Raw genomic sequence first — 14,039 nt, 5'->3', positions numbered from 1 at the left:
AATGTGTCTGTAGTAGAATTCTGCTGAGTTGATGAGTAATGATATTTGGGGGAAAAGCATTTTATAGATGGGGCATTTTCTCAATTTTAGGGGTCAGTGTGTTCAGAAGAGACTATTCTAGACTATCCAAGGGTAAGAATTTTTTTTTAAAAATTGTTTGGACAGCAAAATGCACGCTTTAGTATTTAATGGTCTTAACATGAATTATATCCTATTAAAAATCCTGTGTTTGGTGTTAACTGAGAGCAGCAGAAGGTGCCGTGGTGCTGACAGACTCCTGAGTCAGCCTCCAGTTTTCCTAAGAAAGGGGAAAAAGAACCCGAGATATAGCTTCCATGTCAACATGCAACTCAGCTAATTTCTCAGAATGTAAATTAGCTGTAAGTGCGGGTTTCCTTGTGTTAGCTGTGAGTGTGTGCTCTGACTGCACTTGCCCTCTGGAATGGGGACGCTGTCTGCTGACTCCTTCCTTCCCTGTGTCGGGTGGGACGGAGTGAGTGTGTGCAGCACCATGCTGAACCTTTGTCTGTCTGAGGTGACCTTCTATGCTCAAAGACCAGATGCCTCTTAGAGTTCCTGCTCCTTACAGCGTCCTGGGCATACCTTTGGCCTTTAGTTATCATTCTCTTTGCTAAAAAGTTTTAATTACTGGAACTGGAGAGATGGCTCAGTGGTTAAGAGCAGTGCCTGGTCTTCTGATGCCAGCACCCACATCCATATTTGTAACAGTAGTCCCGAGGGATCCCACGCCCTCCTCTGGCCTCTTCATGCACATAGTGCATAGACAGACTTTCAGGCAACTGAATGACCTGTCCAGCTCCATCAGTCAAGGGAGGGAGTAAGGATTGAAAAGAAATAGACACCACTATAACATGACTCCAGCCAGTGCTGAGGCTGAAGCAGCTTTATTTTTTTCCCAGTCTGCTTTTTTATCATTCTAGGTACATCCAAAAAGCATGATCAGTTCTTAGATCAAAGACAAAGTAATCAAGCGAAGTAGTAAAGAGATCACACAAGGCAGTAATCAAGCAAAGCCGGAAGCAGAGAGAGCCCCATGGTCCCTGTTTCTAATATTCTTCTCTGAGCCTACTTTGTCCGATCCCAGTGACAAATGCCAAATTCCTAGAAGCAGCACCAAAAGCTCTTAACAACTGAAGGAAATGTTTTCAAAAGCTGTTACTGGCCTAAACAGATTTAGGAACTCTGTTGGAGAACTGACTTGATTATAACATAGAAGAGATGATAGGATCTTAATATTCAAGCTTATGTTATCTGTAGATAAGTTTCCTTTTGATCTCCTATCATATTTGAATATGTTATGGCTCTAGTAGTTCTTCAACTCTAAAACTATGTTTAAAAATAATTTAATAATAATAATAAAAGTAATAATAATTTGCATTAGTGTTTTGCCTGCCTATATGTCTGTCTGAAGGCGTGGGGTCCCCTAAAACTGGAGTTACAGGCAGTTATGAGATGCCATGCTGGGAACTGATTCTGGGTCCTCTGAAAGAGGGCTCTTAACTGTTGACCCTCTCTCCAGCCCTGACACTAATTTTATTAAATTTTACTTCCTTTGAAGATAGGATGGCATAAGTAAGCATTTTATAGCTTAATTGATAATATTTGTATGTGCGCTTACACCTTCAATTCTAGCACTCTGGATGCTGGGTCAGGAGACCCTGTCTCAATCAAACGAAAATGACAGTATTCTTTTGATCTTTTCTTTTGTTACACAAAATAATCCAGTTTATAACCACTGGTATTTTAGACTTAATAAAATGTGGTGCAATTAAAAGACCCATCCTCAATTACTTCATTGTAATTGTAATCAGCGAGTTTTACAAATTTGCCTTTATGCTCTTGAGGAAGTTTGTTACTCAGAAGAGCTGACTGGGAGTGAGGTTCTTCCTTATATAAATGGAAATTAACAAACTATTTGCTTTGTAAACTTTAATGAATGATTAAATGGTGGTGTGCTTTTTGGAAATTATACATGATAATCTGTAACTTTTTATATTCAATAAGTGGGTTTACAAATCCTTTATAGTTAGCTTTTCAAATTAAAACGATTAGAGTTGATTGCTTCCTGTTTTTCCCCCTTGTATATGATACTGTTAACATGGTATAATTGATTTTTCAGTGCATCTTAATTATTCAGTCATAATTTTAAATTAGCTCAACATCATCTTTCTCTAAAATTGCAAGGCATTCACCTTTTGTAATCCCTTTTTAGTTTCTACTACAGGGTGGTCAGGGAAGGATAACAAGGAAATGAAACCTGCTGTGTCCTCCTCCCCAAAAGTCCACACACACACACACACACACACACACACACACCCATAACACATCTACTACAATATACATCTTATTCTTTATTGAATAGAAAGAAGGTCAAAAGCAGTTCAACATGATCAAATACTGATCATTATAAATTTTAAGTGACTCATACTGCTTTAAAAGCAAACTCAATATAAGAAATTAATGTTTTCTCTCCTATTTTTCTACTGATAGGAGATTATTACTAGAGATGTAGAGCAAAAGTCCTCTAGAAGCCCCAGTAGGCCAGTCCCACCTGGCCTAACCTGCCAACCAAGCACAGCATTGGTGGAGGGTGGAAAAGCAGCTTTAATCAGTGCGAGCACATCAGGGAGGGCAGACAGGTTCAGTAATCTCAGATCTGTCTTGTATCAGCAGACAAGAACTTGAGATTTTGTAGGAAAGGGAAACAGGCAGAGACAGAGGGTTTGCACAGCTGACAGAGCAGGTATTATTGGTCAGGCCAGTGGTCTGACTGGTCATTGTCCTTGTTCTGGTTCTTGGAAATGGATCTAGGACAGCTGCTGCCCCTATCAGCATTTGCATCTGCTTCCCATAAGAAGATTTTTCTTGCTTTAGGAGATAGCCTCTGTTCCAATCTTGGGGGTGATTTGCTCCCATTTGGGGCTGGGATACCTAGTCCAGCTAGATTTAGCATGGATAGGGTTAATTCCATTTCTCTGTCCTAAAGACATTTTTTATCAGTCATATTATTTCTAGAATCCAAGGGAACTGCAGAGCAGGAACTCAGGACGGCAAAAGTTAGAGAAGGACAGAATGGAATCAGTTAAGCCTATTTGTCAGCACTATAAATATCATTGTCCCCAGTGCTTAGACATTACTTTCTTTGTCAGAAAATGTCAACTCAACCCCCATTCAGAAATAATATTCTAGCAAAGGGAAGTGATACACACTTCTAATCCCAGCACTCCGGAGACAGGCAGGCAGATCTCTGAGTTCAAGGCCAGCCTGATCTACAGAGCCAGTTCCAGGACAGCCAAGGCTACACAGAGAAATCTTTATCTCAGAAAAACAAAACAAAATTAAAAATTCCTTCCCTTACTTTTTCTTTCCTTATTTTGAGACAAGGTCTCCCTCTGTAGCTCTGTGTAGCCTGGAACTTGCTCTGTAGATAAGGTTGGTCTCGACTTGTTGCTAGCCTCCTGCCTCTCTGCCTTGTAAGTACTGAAATTATAGAAATATGCCGTGGTGCCCAGCAAGAAGTAAACTCCGCTGTTGGGGTAAAACACAGTGGAAGCTGTCTGTGCAGTGTGCGCCCCTGCAGGTGTGGAGAAGACTTTCAGGGATCTGTTCCTTCCTCCCACCTGTACGTGGAGTCCAGGGATTGAATCTGGTTGCTCACTTGCACATCAGTGTTTTCACCTGCTGAGCCATCTTGCCTCCTCCCTGCTCCCCCTTTTGAGACTGGATCACATGCAGTCCAGGTTGGCCTCATGTGTTGGAGGATGACCTTAACTTGCTGCCTCCCAGGTTAAGTGCTGAGATTGTATGTGTTGGACACTGCATTTACTTTACTTTTAACTGATTAATTTCCTTATTTATTTATTTATTTATTTATTTATTTATTTATTTATTTATTTATTTATTTATTTGAGATAGGGTTTCACTGTGTAGCCCTGGAACTCACTCTGTAGACCAGGTTGGCCTCGAACTCAGAAATCCGCTTGCCTCTGCCTCCCAAGTGCTGGGATTAAAGGTGTGCAACACCACTGCCTGGCTTCCACCTTTATTTTTATTTTATGTATATGGATTATTTATCTGCTTGTTTGTGTACCACCTTTGAGCAGTGTCTAGGGAGGGAAGAAGTTGGATCCCCTGGGATTGGATACACAGGAGATTATGGGCTACCATGTGGGTGCTGGGAATCAAACCCAGGTCTTCTAGAAGAGCTACAAATTCTGGTAATCACTCAACCAGTTCTTCAGCCCTACTTCTTCTTAGTAGTATTTTAGATTTATTTTTATTTTATATGTGTGGCTGTTTTACTTATATGAATGTCTATACTATGTATGAAGAGGCTAGGAAAGGGTGTTGGGTCCACAGGAACTTGAGTTAGAGTCTGTGGGTGCTGAGAATGCTTTATTCTTATTTTTTTAAGGTAGCATATTTGTATCTGATTATACAAATTCACACTTTTGTCCAAGTTGTGAGAAACTGGAGATACCCTGGTGTTTTCCAGTTTTCCCTGTTACACATAACACTTACCACTGTGTAAAACACCCAGTATGTGTCTCATTCTCATCACGCCTGTGACTTTTAGCACTCTGCTGTGAAAAATCTCTGTTCCATAACACTTTATCTTGAGCATGTTAAACAGTAAAAAAAAAAAAAAAAAAAAAAAAATCTGTGATATTAAGGAGATAGATCAGTTTGTAAAATGCTTGCCATGCAAGTGTAGGACTTAGTTTGGTCCTAAGAACTCACATTAAAAACAAAAGCTAATGTAACAACACATGTCTGTCTACTACCCAGTACTGGCGAGAGGGAGACAGAGGACTCACTGACTAGCCAGCGGTGCATGCCTTCAGTCCCAGCACTCTGAAGGCAGAGTCAGGCAGATCTCTGAGTTTAGAGGCCAGCCTATAAACTGTAGAGTGAGTTCCAGGACAGCCAGGGCCACAGAGAAATCCTGTCTCAAAACCCCACCTCCATACCCCACTTGTCTGCTCAAGTGGAACTTCCCCAGTTTTCTTCTCTGATAATGCTTTGCAATTATATCTTCTCTATAAAAATGGAGGAAAGGTGCTCTTTAGTTCTTTGGGTTTTTTTTGTTTGTTTGTTTTGTTTTGTTTTTAGAGACAGGGTTTCTCTGTGTAGCCCTGGCTGTCCTGGAACTCACTCTGTAGACCAGGCTGGCCTCTGAACTCAGAAATCTGCCTGTCTTTGCCTCCCAAGTCCTGGGATTACAGGCGTGTGGCACCACTGTCAGGCTTTAGTTCTTTTCCTGACAGGATGTTGCCCATCTCCACAGTAAATGTTAAGAATTCTTCGTGGTGGGTGGGGAAAAACTTTAATCTCAGCACTTGAGTTCAAGGCTAGCTGGGGTGCCACACAAAGAAACCCTGTCTCAAAAAACAAAATAAATTCCTTAGAATGTTAAGATGCATCCTATACATAACTTTGGCTGGCAGACAGCAGGAGATCACTTGATATGGTGGTAGATAATATTTGAGTGTGTGTGTGCCATTCTTTATGAATTAGGTATGTTATTGAAAAGCTGTATGCCACTATATAATCAAATAGTTCTAAGTGTATATCACCAACTGGCTTGTTCTCCTAAGATACAGCAGATATTTTATTGGACTAAGTAGAACACTATTAAGGAAGCCAATCTGTAGAGAAAATAGCCAGTTTTTTGAGTACTCACATTAATCTTCTGAGCAATGGTGTTAATGCATTTTCTTCATTATACTTAGTTTAGATATTACTGAAAATGTTTTTCAGATAATAATTGTACTGTACACCTACTGTGGGTTAGAGGTACCAAGCAATAGATTGTTTGCTGTACCTCCAGCCTTATAGACCCATAGTGAATCATATTTTGAAGTCTATTTAAGAAACATGAGCCTTCCATCCCCACCCTGTTTTAGACAGGCTACTTGAGGGTAAAACTCCTGCCTTCACAGTGAGAACTCACAACTTTTATTTTTTATTTATACTTATTAAGATTTACTTTTATTTATATGTATGCATGTGCAATCCTGCTGAGGCTCAAAGAAGGCATGGATTCTCTGGAGCTGGAGTTTCAGGTGGTTGTGAGCTACCCGGCGTGATGCTAGGAGCAAGCTAAGGTCCTCTGTAAGAGCAGCAAGCACTCTTAAGCACCGAGCCTCCGGTCAGTCCCTTAAAGCTGTTAGACTGGACCTCAGATTCTCTTAGAGTTGCTTCCAGTTGTCTTCTCTCAGAACATAGAGTAGCAAATTTTATATCTTACAAATTAAGAGAAATGTAAGAATACCTCTTTTATTCAAAAGGTTATAGTCATGATTATAGAACCAGTGTCTTGCTGTGTAGGCCAGGCTGGTCTGAAACTCACTCTGTACAGCCTACTCTGGCATCAAACTTGGTGTCCATCTGTCTCAACCTCCTGAGAGTTGACATTACAGATGTGTTCCATCGCACCTGGCTTTAAAAAAAAGTTTTTGAATTTATTTCTGTTTTATCGGTATGAGTGTTTTGCCTTTATGTATGTCTGTGTACCGTGTGTGTCCTGGTTCCCAAGGAGGCCAGAGGGGGGCACTGGACTCCTGGAACGGGAATTCCAAAGGGTTGTTAGCTGCTATGTGGGTGTTGGAAATCACACTGGAGTCCTGTGGAAGAGCAGCTTGTGATGGATCTTTAACTGCTGAGCCATCTTTCCAGCCTACCTTCAAAACAGTTTTAAAATAGTTGTTTCTTAGATATTTCTGGGAAGTGTAATTTGAACCTCATCTTTGATTTCATGGCAAACATCGACATAAGCCAAGCACTGTAGTTTGGTTGTGGCTTAAATGTGTTGCCTAGAGATCCATGTTTTGGAAGCTTGGTCCCCAGAGTGGCCATGTTACGATGTCAGGCTCTCTGGCTTCCTGCGATCTCTTCCTCTTGCTTTATTCTTACCGTTGTGATGCCATCTGCTTTGAGGTGAGATAGCTGGCAGAGCTTTGACCGGAGGTGTTTTATACATGAGCTTGTATATCTCATTATAGTAATGAAAAAGCACATTGATAGGTTAAGGGAAAAGGAGACTTCATTGTGTCCTGAAATCAAGAAGTTCTATGATGATACTAGCTTTAGTCATGAGTGGGTCTTGGGGTTTTGATATCTTTAGGATGTTTTCTTTGAACACTGCTTTTTCTTGCTTTGGTCATATTCTCCAGTTGGTAAAATGGCTACCCTCAATGCTAGACTTAAATCCTCCTCACAGTTTGTTATCTAGGTATAGACAGTATCTCCTTGATAGCATCAATTAAAAGCTTACAGAGCAGACTTTAACTATGTGGCTTGGGTCGTTGTAACTCTCCTGTGTGGTGGGTATCAGGCTGGTCAGGCCTCTCTAAATGGTCTGTTGAACTTTGGGCAGTGTGGCCTTTACTACATGGATGAGAGTGGGTAGGGAGGGCTCAGCTGGTAGAGTGGTCCTGAAATCATACCTTAATCCCAGCATTTGTGGCAGAATTTGAGGTCATTCTTGGGTGAGGAGATAGTTACATGAGACTGTCAGGGGGCTGGAGGGGAGGAAGAAAGCAATTTCCTCCAAAGACATAGAAGACAGAGAGACAGACAGACCGACCAACTGACTGAGTGCCCAAAAGAGCTTTTAGTTGAATGTTGGTGTGTGAGGAGATGTTAACAGGTTTCCTACCATTTGGGATACTTACTTTAGAGCTTTATTTAGTTATATCTTACAGCTTTGGAGGGTGAGTAGGCTCAACATGATCCTTGGGGTTTGTGGTCGTCAGCATCAGACAGTTGCTGGGGCTGAAACTGTCTTGAAGTCAAGCTTACATGTCTGGAAGGATTCTGTCAGCTGACCTTCAACTGGGCTTCCTTGCAGCTCATGTATACAGTGGCCTGCCTCTGTGTATGCCTGTAGGCCTGAAGAGGGCACCAGATCTCATTATAGATAGTTAGTTAGGGGCCACCCTGTGGTTTCTGTGAATCAAACCTGAGTCCTCTGGAAGAGCAGTCAGTGCTCTTAACCACTGAGCCATCTCCAGCCCCTGAAGCTTTTTTTTTTTTTTAATACTCCAGAGCTCTGCTATTAGAAAAGGCCAAAGTTAGTGGGGCAGTGGTGGCGCACACCTTTAATCCCAGCACTTGGGAGGCAGAGGCAGGCGGATTTCTGAGTTGAGACCAGCCTGGTATGCAGAATGAGTTCCAGGACAGCCAGGGCTACACAGAGAAACCCTGTCTTGAAAAAAACAAAACAAAAAACAAAACAGAAACAGAAACAAAAGAAAAGGCCAAGGCTGAATTTGCCACAAATTTGGACCCTTGCTTGGCTGCTGTTGCTTTCCTCTTCTACTTCTCGGTTCCAGCTTCTCCCAGTAGCATAAATCTCTTGCATGTGACTCCCTGTGTGGTCTGCTGTTGGGGATTACAGATGAAGGCAGCATGAATCAAAGCCTCCTTTATATTCATACTCTTCGAGTTTGCTGCTGGGAGTCACAAAAATGCATTACTCTTTCCACTTGCATTTGGATATTGACTATGGCACTTAGGGACAGAGAGAACATATATTAAAAATGACACTGGTATTACCTGCAGGTTTGTTTGGTTTAACGCATGGCTCTATTTCTACCTTTATGGAATATGCTGTGTCAGTGTAAAACACAGCTCTTGTTCTGAACAGTATAAGAAATAGTATATTCTGAGTCAAAGCAGTGAACATAGATTATTTACCCTGTGTAACATACTCTGCTGGAAGATGGTACATGAACTTTCATGGTCACAAAACAAAAGAAAGTCATGAATTAGTATGTTTACCATATACATTGGTGGGGACATCAGCAGAGCTGGAACTATCTTCTCAGATACTTCTTCAGATACTTTGACATTCTTAGCTTTGGGGTTAGTAGGAACTAAAGGTCTGCTAAATTTGACATAACATAGGTATTGTGGGCATAATGGTGCATACCTTTAATCCTAGCATTCAGGAGGTGGATCTGTTAGTTTGAGACCATTCTGAGTCTACATAATGATTTTCAAGATTGCCAGAACTACTTAGTGAGTCTTAAAAAACAACAACAAAACCATTCTGAATGTTTTAAATTTATTGTGGGTAGGTGGCACGTGTGTCATGATACATGTATGGAGCTGAGAGGACAGCTTTGTGGAGTTGGGTCTCCCCACCTTTATATGGCTTCTGGGCAGTGAACTCGGTCTCAGACTTAAGTGGAAGTGCCTTTACCCTCCGGGCCATCCTGCCTACTCTCATATGAAAAGTTGTACCCAATAGTCACAAGAATGTTAAGTTAGCTACAGAAATTGTTAGTAGATGGCTGTTGAAAGGGACTAATGGGAGGTGGGTGCAGGGGCTAGAGAGAGAGCTCAGTGCTAAGAGCATTTTCTTCTCTTGTAGAAGATCAACCTACATTAGGTTCCTAGCACCCACATGGTGGCTTACTGGTTCATTAACTCCAGTTGCAGAGGCTTCTAAGGGTACCAGGCCTATATGCAGACAAGACACTCATATGCATAAAAATATAAATAAATCTTTTTTAAAATGGGGGGTGGGAGGTGGACAGTAACTCAAGTATCCCAAGAATATTTTCAGTGTCAATTCGAAACAGTCTTGAGGTCTATCTGTCTAGATGACCTTCAGTGCAGATGTAGCTTCTTTTGTTGCTGTTATTGTAGAAGGGGAGTTATTTAGATTCATGAGACCACTGCTTCTGGAAGAAATTAGGAAGCTGAAAACAAAACAAAAAAACAAACAAACAAAAGGAATGGGTTTATTAGTAGTAAGACAAAGCAGGGGATGGCTCTTATTTTCACCTTTTCTGAACAGTGCCACCAGGTCACAGGAAGCTGACCCTGTGGCAGGGACACACTTATGTTAGTGCAAGTTGTCAGAACTGGGAAGTTCTCCTGGGAGACAGGTTCCTCTTCTGGCTGACAGCTCAGTGTTGGCCCTGTCTCTCTCTCTTCCTGGCATTCTTGAAGACAGTTTAACTTCTTTGCCATCTGTTTAATAGCATTTGATAGCCAAGCAGAAGCACACAAGTATCTTTCTTTTAAAAATGTACACACACACACACACATTTAAAGATTTATTTTTATTTTATGTGTTTTATGTGCATGAATGTTTTGCCTGCATGTGTGCCTGTCTGTGTGTACCATCTTCATGCCTGGTGCTCTCACAGGCTAGCAAAGGGTGTCAGGTCTCTTAAAACTGGACTTATATTTTTAGTACTAGGAATTGAACCTGGGTCTTCTAGAAGGGCAGTAAGCCCCTACCCTGTCCCTTTTCAGTCTCTCAAACTGATCGCCTCTTTTTCTATTATTATTATTATTATTATTGTTGTATAGACATACAAATGTATTAATACAACCTGCTGAGTCTTTTGTTGCTATTGTTTGTGTATATATTAAGGTCTGAAACATTTGTATTGGCTAACCAATTCAGTTCACCCCTGGGAAAGGATAATCCTCCCTCTCTCTGCAGTCATTAATCTCCTGTGGATCTTTGTCTAGGGTAGGACTCTGAGATTTTCAGGGATCTCCTGAATATCTCTTCGCCTACCAGAATGGTTCCAGTTCCCAGTCTTTGTTTTTAGACTTTAATCTTGAGGAATTGGAGTGATATGCTGGATTTGCTGTGAAAGTTCCTGGTGTATGCCTGCGACAGATCATAAACAGAATGCACGTGGGTACCATTAGAGGGTATTCAGTTAGTGTCAGGTGGCAGTACCTAAGAACCTCTCTCTGTAGCCTCTTAGCCTATATTTAGAAATGCTGGGACAAATGACGGGCTCTCCACAAGCAGCCCTGGCTGGCTTCAGGTCCACTGTTTGCCTGCTTTAGCCCAAGTGCTGGCATTGCTAGCAAGCACTGCCATGCCCAGAGTGAGCCCATTTTCTTCCGTCCAATTCCCCTCTTGCCTCAGAATGCTCTTCTCTGAAGACACACATCTCTGAATAAAGAATGAAACTGGAATCTTGAGCTTGAAGCATTCTGCCATTGACCTAAATCCCCAGCTTACCTACACTTTAGTTAGGTCATGTACATTTTCAAGGAAGACAGCATTTGAGGCCTGCCTGGGCTATGTAGGGAAACTTCTTTTTTTTTTTTTCTTTTCCCAAACAGGGTCTTTGTAGTCCTGGAATTTGCCTGTCTCTGCCTCCCAAGTGCTGGGATTTAAAGGTGTGCTATCATGCCTGGTCCTGTTTCCTTTTTTTTTTTTTTTTTTTTTTTTTTAAAGTACTGTCTTATCTTCCACTATTATTTAAATCTTTGTCGTGGGTTACTTTACCCACGTCAGTAGCCTCTCGTTAAAGGGCTGTGGACTATGGGAAATTTTCTTCAAAATAGTGCTCTTGGGATCACAGTTTCAGTTTGTATGTGCTCTGTAGAAAGCAGGGTTGGCATCAGACCTTGACATTTTCACGAGTGACCTTTTATAGAAAAGTGGTATTTTCTTGCCAATATTCTACTGATATTTTAAAAAGTAAACAAGTTTTACTCACAACTGCTGCTTGTTGAAAGGCAATGAGTCCTTTCGTCCTGAGTCTGGGCTGACGTGCTATAGTGGCACATACCTTTCTTTAATCCCAGCACTCAGGAGCCAGCAGGTACACAGAGAGTTCCAGGACAGCCAAGGCTGTTACACAGAGAAACTCTGTCTCAAAAACCATACCAAACCAGAACAGGGCAAAAAGTTGGGGTTGAAATGCAGTTTAGTTGAGAAGTAGTGATTCTTTCCTGTAGGGGTGCTGAAGGTTCCAGGTAATGGAAGTAAAAAGTACCTAGCGCTGGGGAGAGGGCTCAGCGGGAAAGTGCCTGCCATGCAAGCAGGAATGTGAGTTGAGATCCTCAGAACTACCTAAGGCTGGAGACACTCGCCTGTGTGCAAGCCTAGCATTCCAGTGGCACGGTGGGAGCTGGAATGGAAGCAGGAGAAACCTTACACATGATCAGGGATCGAGAGACACCATGATTGAAGGTGGGGACGAGTTCTCAAAGTCGCTCTCTGACATCCACCGTGAGCTGTGTATGTGCCATCAGTCACATAGAGGAACACACACATAGATTAAAAGATAATACGCAGACAAGGACTGGCAAATGTGCAAGCACAGAGCTTGAGCATAACTACTGCCACCAGTCTGCCCATGATAGTCAGTGGAGAGCTACATCACTGCCTCTGTGATCTACAGTAGAAGAGAAAGCTACTTGCTTTTCTGTAATCAGGTCCAGATTTACACTTTCTCTTAGTTCTTCCTTTTTTATCAAGTCTTTGTGAATTTCATATGATACATCTCAAACCCAGCCATCTCTCTGTCCCTCCATACCCACCCTTCACACTTGCAGCCCCTCCCTCTTAAAAACAAACAAACAAACAAACAAACAAATAGAATCTTACCATGGAGGATTCCGTAGAGTGTCACAGTGTGTCACAAAGTATACCCTTTGGTCCAAATAGCTGCTCTTAGTTCTTTATGCAGCTCTGAACTTTTACCTATTTACTCTGGAAAGTGGGGGTTCCCTATCTGTGCTCAGTAACTACATTGTTGGTTTAGTTTTGGTTTTAGTGTTTTTGAGAAAGGGTCTAACTATGTAGACTTGGCTAGGCTGGGATTTACCATGATTTTTACATTTTGTATATGTATATATTTTATATATTTATGGGTGGTTGTTTGGTTGTTTTCTGAGACAGGATCTCTCTATGTAGTTCTGGCTGCCCTGGAACTCAATATGTAGAACAGGCTACCTTAAATTCAATGCCTTCTGCTTCCAGAGTGCTGGGACTTATAACAGCATGAACATTATTGTGTATATGTTGTTTTTAATCCCACAGTTCCTCTAGGCTATGGCTAGGAGATAAAATACCAGCAGTCCCTTGTTTTACCCTTTTTCCTCCAAAATTCTCACTCGTCTGAGGCAGCCGTTTTCAATGTTTGAGCTGTCTTCTCCATTGGCTTCTGGCCATGATTCAGTGATTTTGAGGCAGGCCATCACGTAGCATTCTTACAGGGAAGCCCTTTATCACAGCGCTTCTCCGCCCTGCCTCCCATGCACATGTGGCTCCCTCACTCACCCACTGTCTCAGATATGGCCGGGGTTCTAATACCATGACTATAAATACTGTCCACAGTTGAACAGCATAGTGTGATTTCCCACAGAATACTGCCTCAATTTGAAAGTACTTGTATTTTCTTTTATAGACTTTATTTTTATATTTAAAATTGTGTGTGTGTGTGTGTGTGTGTGTGTGTGTGTACCATGCACCTTAGGTGCCCTGGCCTGCAGGGGGTTTTCGACGGGACCCTAGGAGAGCAGGGCAGAGAAACAGAGACGGGAGATGCGAAAAGCAAGCCCAAGACCAACTTTGTTTAGGGCTCCAAAAACTATATTTTCTCAGGGAACTTATACAGGCAGGGGAAGAAGTAAGGCAAGTGGGATTTTCCACGTAGTCCGGGCATTCAGCTAAGGTGAATCTCTGGCAGCTGTAAGATGTTTCTTCTGGCAGGGCGCAGTGACCATTGACCACCCGGTCTCTCCAAGGTCTGTATCTGAGAAGTCAAAATCTAAGCTTATCTTTAAAATGGACTCTAAACCTAAAGTAAGGTCAGTTTGGCTCCTGCCATCGCCTCCCTTTCCATTTAATTTTTGTGAGGCCAGCGAGAAAGCGGACATCTATAGGTCTCGTTGATGCACGAGTGGGCATTAACCAAGAGGGGGGAAAGCAGTGACCAGATTCCTTACGTGGGGAACAGAGGCTTGTTCTTCCTACATCTTAGGCGGCTCTTGGTGTCTTTTGGAGAGGAAGGGCAGACCTATCTTGGTGGGAGACCCCCACATAATGTAGAGTGGTCCGAGGACCAATACCAACCCCTATGCAAATCAGGTGTGCTTCACGGGGGACTCGGAAGCAGACAGTTGTGTTCCCCTGCAGTGCTTTGCTTTACACCCCTGCAGGTGCCCACACTAAGTTCACACTGTGCTGAACCAGCATCATAGCTCTGAGTTTCTATGCATCCCCGGTTGGGGCGATGTCATTG

At 42.2% G+C, this 14,039-nt stretch overlaps 1 protein-coding gene across 3 annotated transcripts in view; it reads left to right on the top strand.

Annotated features, from left to right (window-relative positions):
- Zbtb5 (zinc finger and BTB domain containing 5) overlaps positions 1 to 14,039 on the top strand; it is a 29,753-nt gene that overhangs the window by 1,638 nt on the left and 14,076 nt on the right. The window lies entirely within an intron of this gene.

This window comes from Apodemus sylvaticus, chromosome 3 (assembly GCF_947179515.1).
Source record: "Apodemus sylvaticus chromosome 3, mApoSyl1.1, whole genome shotgun sequence".
NCBI classification, from domain to species: domain Eukaryota; kingdom Metazoa; phylum Chordata; class Mammalia; order Rodentia; family Muridae; genus Apodemus; species Apodemus sylvaticus.
The sequence above is the reverse complement of the archived record's forward strand: the minus strand, read 5'-3'. Positions and strand labels throughout refer to the sequence as shown.